At 41.0% G+C, this 7,902-nt stretch overlaps 1 protein-coding gene across 1 annotated transcript in view; it reads left to right on the top strand.

The window, feature by feature from the left end:
• Positions 1-5,471: 5,471 nt before the first annotated feature.
• The window catches only part of tecta (tectorin alpha), a 29,328-nt gene continuing 26,897 nt past the window's right edge, over positions 5,472-7,902 (top strand). Inside the window, exon 1 of the mRNA XM_042498898.2 lies at positions 5,472-5,621. The gene's annotated coding sequence lies outside the window, so the exon portion shown is untranslated. The remainder of the gene's footprint in view (positions 5,622-7,902) is intronic.

Raw genomic sequence — 7,902 nt, 5'->3', positions numbered from 1 at the left:
TTCTAGTGGTACATTTTTATAAATAAAGTGAGACGTGAGCTCATTCAGGCAGAGAACTTGTCAGATATACTAACATGAAGAGCTCTATGAAAATCAAATCAAATGCACTTTTTGCCATTTTAGGCATCTCTTTAAGTCCTCAGTGCTCTGCTCACTCTTTTGCTCTGTTATGCCCTCAGCTTCAGCTTTCTCCTGCAGCTGCTACATCCAACAGTTTTTGTAAGTTTTTCTAAATCTGACAAGCTTGCTGACTTCATACAATGATTGGCCAGGTGTGTGGAGGTGAGAAAGTGGGTGAGTTCCAAATTTTTCTCTCAAGTTCTCTTTTTCATTCTTCAACTACTTCTTTCACTCTTTATATTTATAAATAAGTGCGTCAAGTATGCTTTGTTATTCCCATTTGAGGGATGATCACCCTGCTTTAGATTGTGGCCTTTCGATACAGCTATAATTGCTGCTGTTACCAAGTATGGTTGCACAGCATGATGTAATGACTAGTTTCTATCAAGCGTATCCTGGCCTCTTGCAGCATCAAAAAGTTGCAAGGCTGCTGTCCATCATATTGCTGTCTGCAGATCTGCTTGTAGAGGACACAGCTGACTGCAAGTTTCTGCTCTTACACTGCTGCTGCAACGTGTTGTTCTTGCATTGGTATTACTTGTCTGTTGATATTGTGTAGTGCAGAAATATTTACCTGTGTGTGCATTCCAAAACTTGGTGAGTTTGATCTTTTCTAAAAAGAAAAGGAAAAAAATGCATAATGTGTACAAATCAGCTTGTTAACTACTGTGGAGCATTTCACAGTCTTGACTGAAAGACAAGGTATGGAGCGGCATCACTCATGTTACGTGCAGAATGTACACGTGGTCGGCATACACAGCTCTGTTTCACAGGCTGAATGCTTGGCCTCGGAGAAGATGGGATTCTGGAGATCTCTTTCTGGCAGTTGTGATTTAGTCGAGCTGCAAAGACTCCATTCCATACGTGTCAGGCGGTGTTGTGTTTCTGGGGCATTCCCTCTTTTTTTCCCCCTCCTCCTCTTCCAGTGGTATTGCTCTAATCCTGTGTGGGATATCTATGCCACCCACCACCATCAGCCACCCCTCAATACACCGTCACCATCAGGACCCCCTTCTCTGGGAGCTAAGTAAGACACAAAGGTGTTTTTGACATCTTATTGGATTGTATCAAGGACCAGCTCCAAACATTGACACACAGTTCAGAAATACAGTATAAGCTGTTTTACCTTACCTTACCTCACTTTACCTCATCTGACATCCCTTGTCTGGAGTGATGAAAACCCAATTCAAGTTTAGTCAGTCTTTCAGTAGTTTAAAGGAGTGTATCTAATTTTCATCTAAATATTTGTGAAAGCATTGACTGTCACTGATAAAAATAATGAATCCCCACTTTCTTCGGTGATCCCCCGTTCTCTAGCATCTAGTGCCTCCATGGGGTTGACACTTTGGGATTTTAGTAAAATGTCTTAACAACTATTAACAGACTTATGTGAAACTTTATCACCAGGATGCACATAAAGTGAGTCTTGAGGTGATTCCACCAGCACGTCAAAGTTCTCTCTTATCCACGGAAATATTTCAAGATGCATCGGGACCTTGTTATTTTCAGACATTCGTGATCACCAAATCTTGATTCCCAGTCACTTTGCTGGTCTGATTACTCTTCTTCTTGTGCCACCATTTGGTTGACAGTTCCTATTTTGAATGAAATATCATGCCATGATCTAGATGATGTATCATCACAGCTTTGGCGATCCCCTGACTACCTTTCAGCTATTGCTTTCAGAAAGTTGGCATTTCTTCAGGATAAAATATCTTGACAACAATTGGACTGATTGCCGTAAAATTCGGTTACCACAAAAAGAAAAGTCGTCCCCTGAATTCTCATTTAGCGACATCATTAAATCAAAAATGTTAGTTCACCAACACTTTGGTTTATGATGAAATATCTGCAAAGTCGATGACCTTTGTACCAGCCTGATTTGTTCTTTGTGTTCTGTGCTAATTATCAGGTGTGAGCATAGTCACACTTAACTAAGATGATGAACATGGTAAACATTATGAAGCATGAGCAAAGGCTATTCAGTGAAGGCTGGATCGCGTTCTTTGACCCTTTGTGAGCTAAATGGTATGACACATGCGCAGTGTAACTGGAGCTGCAATGTTGGAGGTAGAAATTTCTAGATGGTTTTAATTTAAGCATAAACAGTGTATAGTTAACAAAAATGCTGCCTTAACATGTAAATAATGAAGCCTTACTCAAAACTCTCAGTTTTCAAAGAGCATGGCCGCAACCAGACTGTTGTCACTGAGCTTGGAGATGTTCACTAATGCAAGGTCAGACTGAGGTTGGAGGATGGATGCGGTTGCATTGTATAGATCGTACCTAGCACCTTGCTGCATAAACGGGACCTGGCTGCACGGTTGGTATTCTGATCTGCCCTTGATCTGCCCCATTGCATTATGAAGTGGGATTGAGGGCAGGGGGGCTGAACAGGGCCTTTTGTTCTCTGAGGTGAAGGAGTCATTGGGGTAAGAAGGTTTGGGTTACTGGAAGGAGGTTCGCCATTGTGAATGGAAAGGAAGGAGAGGAGGGCAGGGCAGAGCCAACCGCTGGGCATAAGGGTTGAATTAGAGTGGCCCACTCCACGGATTAGGTGACTGCCGAACAGAGCTCAGCGGGTATCCACTCCAGGACCTTCTTTGTGAAGGTCAGGCTTGATGGATTCTCCAGAACGTGTGATGCTGGATACTTTGACCCTGTTCCCACACGGTGCCCTCCTGCTGCACAGAAACCTTTGATGTAATTTCTGTCTTCTGTCTCTTGCAAAAAATTTCAAGGTGGTATGAGCTACACAACCCACTGGCCTTTCAAGCCACACAGATGCTGTCAGCCGCTCCCATTTCTAAGGAGGATAGTGCTATTAACATCAGCACTGCAACTTTTTTTTCCATAGATACTTTTAGTATTTGGTTATGACTAATACTGCTGTTGCCTCTTCTCCAGCAAAGCCCTTGGTCAACTGTATTTGGTGTGGAGCTGCACACTTGAACTGGAGTTTCTTGATGTTGAACTGCTGAGTTCAAGGCAGCAGGTCCTTCCCACTCACTGTAACTTATAAAGAGCTCTTATCTTATGTTTTTTTCAGTCTTGACTTTAAGCATCAAAGGTGCCATTAATTGCTCTTGTCAAGAGCTGTTTACATCCTACCATCCGACAACCAGACAAAAATCAAAGACTCGGTGTCAGTCAAGTTGAAGCGGCTTTCACAGTTCAGTAGTGTTGCAGAAAGGTTAGATGTGAGTGAATGATTCAAATGAATGAAGTTGTACAGTGAGTCATCTTGAGGCAAAGGTGTACCTGCTCAGAATGGCCACACACAAAGTTTGGTTGAGAAGTCTGCTTTTCTGGCCTCGAGTTCATGGGCCATAAACCAAAAGTATTAGCTAAGAGACTTTAAAACGCTGTTTTACACTTGAGCGTCTAGTGATGATTCTCTCTGGGTCTGAGCAACAGCTTTTTATAATACACATAATCATTGGATTTATTTCTGACATAAATATATTGATTAAGGGAATACTTCATCCCCAGCGGTAGACCAGGATCTCCCATGTTTAGTGAGGTAAAAATATTGTTTTTGACGATGGAGACTGGTATTGAAGAGAATATAGATAAGTGTTACTTTCAGTTTAGTTCCCTTTCGGATATGGCCGTCTGTTTGGGAAGTACTGAGCCAACAATTGGACAAATGAGACTTGATATGATTGATTGTTGATAAAATTTTGCCATGAATGAATGTAGACCCCTATGAATTCATTGCATTAAGGTTTTCTGCATTTTTGGATTCTTGTTTCGCTGATGAGGCATGTGAGAAAAACATTTAAACATGATTTCAAGGTAACGTTGCTTTAAGTTGGCCATCCAAGTATTGAGAAGAAAATAGGGGCTTTATCATTTCCTTTTATGTTTTCTTTTCCTAATGAGTTGTTGTGGGTGTCAGTGAAAGGGAAAGCAACAGTGCGAGAAATCCGTTTATCAGCCCATCTCGGTCCTTCCCACTTCTCCATCCGCGACATTTCCCAAAACACATACTCGACATCAAGAGGCTCCCTCAGCCCAGTAGGTCACCTGTAACTGTTGATTTTTTTCTCCCTCTTTGTGCGATGCTTTCTTTCACAGGTTGCTTAAGAGTATGTGTCCATTTACACAACAAGACGTGGGAGGTATAAAAGAAGCCTCCGCAGAGAGCCTTGGTGCTGCTTAATGGGAGCCCGGGGCCTGCCCTCAGTCCTGGAGCCTTTCACACATCTTGCTCCCTGCCTCTCCAATTACTTCCACTGTCCTTCTGCAACAAAGACCCAACTGACTGCCCTCTCCTTCCCAGACCCCTATCAGTGTGGATCCACCTGAGATTTCTCCTCGCTATCTCTCCAGCATCTATGGAGATGAAGTGTCTTGTGTAACCTTGTAAATGAGGCTGGTCCTAATTAAAAAAAGGGGGTACACAGAGTATCCAAAGTGACTGATGTTAATTCTGTAACTCTACCTACCACCAAGCTTGAAAAGCAAGGTTTCAGACTGTATGTGTGTTTCTGTTTTTTGTCCATAAATGCCCCAGAGTGATACTGTACTACTTTGGCGAGTTTGTGTGCTTGGGTGAAGCTGCCCGAACTGCACTGAGTGAACTCTGGCAGAGTCTTTACCACAAATGAGGCCTTATCCAAAGGCAGAATCTCCATTTTACACCTGCAAAGGACTTGCCAAACAATTAATATTAAGGGGGAAAAATGCACTGTCCATTTTTAGCGAAATTACCACCTAATGTCTTTAAACGCTGCTGAGGCCTTGGTATGTAAACGTCATTGTTCCACAAAATAAAGGCTGCAGTGTTTTCCCCAAATTTCACCAAAGACATATTTTATCATCATTTGGCGCTTTGCAGGTGTAAATGACAGATCCAGCCCAAAAGCCTTGACATTCATCCTGCATGAGAGCCTCTCTTTGTGCAACACATTCCTTTTTCGCCTGCATTTAAAACATGTCTCCAAGCAGTTTTTCTCCTAGGTTTTTCCACTTCGCTCTCCATCATTTCCCCATCTCTGACCTCCCCACTCCGTTTCTTACATATTGCTCTGTTTCCACTCCCTCTCTCTTCCTCAGATTCCTATGCTGTCCCTCCCCTCAGCTTCCCTCTCCTCCCCACCTGCCCCCGTCCCCAAACACTGATCTCAGATTAAGTTGAACAGTATCCCAGGTAAAGTTTGCACCTGCTTCTCTAGGCACAGCTTCAGCAGGTGCTTTTTAATCTCCACTTTTCTCCTGTAAGGACATCATTATTTAAACAGCCAAACCTTTTTTGGATTGTTGCTGCTTCTGCTGGTCATCCTGCAGAGCTGGAATTGGTGCTCTTCTATCAGGACATCCACTTCCTCTACACAAACTCTTCTCTTTTCACCCTTGTCCACTTAACTGCCTCATTTCACTCTCTCCATCCCCACCACCAGCACTCTGTGGATGGTCCTCTGCTGGATGGGACGCTGCTGTAAGGAGCTTGCCAGGTCAGACTATTGAGGTGCTAGATGTCCATCCTCTGAAGGCAGGTGAGTACATCATCTCCCCCTATACTCTGTAGTTTTTCTTTTCATGCCATAACTGTGCGGCAAAAGCAACTGTCCTCAAAAAGCCTTTCAATTTTTAATGCTTGAAATATAGACGTTTTGCTAAAATGTTAGGTATTTTGGGTCATTCATGATCTGTTTAGGAGACATTATATGCTCAACAGACTGTTGTTGGTGATGTCAATATTTGTTCATGGTCTAACAGAATTGCTGATAGCTATTACAGATGTTCCTAAATGTTTGTTGCTTAATTTTAAGAGGTCACTAACACCTTAAAAGGAAGCAAAGTCTATGTCTGACTCCCCCATCACAGGTTATGGGCAAAGTATGAGTTATGGGCAGCTCAACCAAAAAAATCATTGCTTTTTCTTGATTTATTTAATTGTAAGGATTTTAGAAACCTGAAGAGGTAAAGGTTACTAATATTTCACAAGAAAATGCTACACAGAAATTTAGCAAAGTCACAAAATTAAACCCAAATGTGTACCAGAAATCATTTTGGTTTGACAGTTTCCTCTTCAATCATCTTGTGACCCTTCAAATGTATCTTGGGACCCACTTTTGGGTCACAAACCCCAGGTTGGGAACCAACCAGGAATATTTCTGCTAATGTTAGTATTAAGACCTTTAAAATAGAAAATGTAAATGCACGTCATCTCTTCACTTTTAACATATAACAGCATCATTTATAATACAAGAAAAGTAAATTAAATAAGTATATTTCAGTGAGTAAATTAACTTTAGATTAAGCATGTGGCTTACCTGATGCAGTTAGAGAAGTCTCTCTTTGAGTGTGACCCCAGAGATAAACATGTTAAAGTGTCTTGTTCATCTTTTAAGTCCCGGGGACTTTATCTTAATTACCCTGCTAAAAGGTTCGGAGTTAATACCAGGCAGATAAGATGGTGAGCTACAGGAGTCAAAAGAGCAATTGTGGTAATCTTTTTGTTGACAATGTTTGATGAGAGGCTGATGACATTAGAGCAGACCTCTCTCAGCAGTGCTCACTAAGCTTGGCACACCTGAACACAATTTAACGTCAAGCTGAATAGATTTACACATTAGAGGTGATTTGAGTGAAGTTTCCAATCGACCTCAGATAACTCCTTTATCAGCAGTTTTGCATGCAGGACAGTCAAAGTGTCCATATTTATATATTCCAAAATGAAATCAAAGTCCAATTCTTAAATAATAAAGCAAGTAGTTTTCTTAATTTCATTGGTTGGTATTTAAAACAAATACTTTTCGTACAGACATTACCATGCCTAGGAGTTACACTTCTACACAACTACACACCAGTGTTAAATAAAACAATCTCAATTTACAGATCCTCTCACTAGCTTTTTCGAAAATTTCAATGGCATCAACCTACAGTACAGCTAGACAGATAACACCTCTTACCCTCGCTTTGTATAGATGAGAAAATGAAAATTGATGTTATTGTCTTACTTTCTTTCATATTTATATATTATTATAATGTTGGAAATTCATATTTAACATAGCCAAAGATTCAAATAATGAGGTAAACTTATGACAAAGTAATCCCTGTTAGCAAAAACTTCACACTTCACTAAGTTATAAATAGTTTCCAACTTTTTTTTCCTACTTTTGTGACAGGCTGGTATCACCACACGACAGATTTCTTTATATGGTCATCAGCTCCAGGCACACTGCTGCGCTCATTTACATTGCGTATACTGCTACATGTAGCTACATGCTAACATCAAGGTAACATGTAATTTTGTTTCAGATCATCTTTCTGCAGGAACATGTTTGGTTGTGAGGATTTAGGTTTAAAACCTTTTATTAGTGATTTCTTAATGGTAGTAATTGTTGTTATACTCAGTTACCGTCACTCCCTGGCAGCAGTGATGGTGCAGAGATGTCAAGATATGGTAGACCCGCAATCACAGACCAATGAGAGCAGACTGGGCTTTATCGGGAGGGGTCTTAAAGAGACAGACACCTGAACAAAGTGTTTTGCTCAAAGGGTGAACGTATGTGTTTCAGCACAGTATGAGGAAAATGTATTTTATATGTAGGCTACATGCGAGACAGCCCTATTGTACAATGTAAACTGTCAAATAAAAAACGTAAACTGTAGTCAGCAACAATTAAGTTGATTTTGACGAGGAAGCTAAAGTTAATCATTAGAAACAAATTATTTTATGTCAAAAACACCACAATCAGTGCTGCTGATAACTTACCGGTATTGCAAATATTGAGAGGGTAATAGCTAACTGTCTGTCTAGGCGGTCCATAT

The sequence above is a fragment of the Plectropomus leopardus genome, chromosome 15 (assembly GCF_026936395.1).
Source record: "Plectropomus leopardus strain MGB_pleo_1.0 chromosome 15, ASM2693639v1, whole genome shotgun sequence".
Classification (NCBI taxonomy): domain Eukaryota; kingdom Metazoa; phylum Chordata; class Actinopteri; order Perciformes; family Serranidae; genus Plectropomus; species Plectropomus leopardus.
The sequence above is the reverse complement of the archived record's forward strand: the minus strand, read 5'-3'. Positions and strand labels throughout refer to the sequence as shown.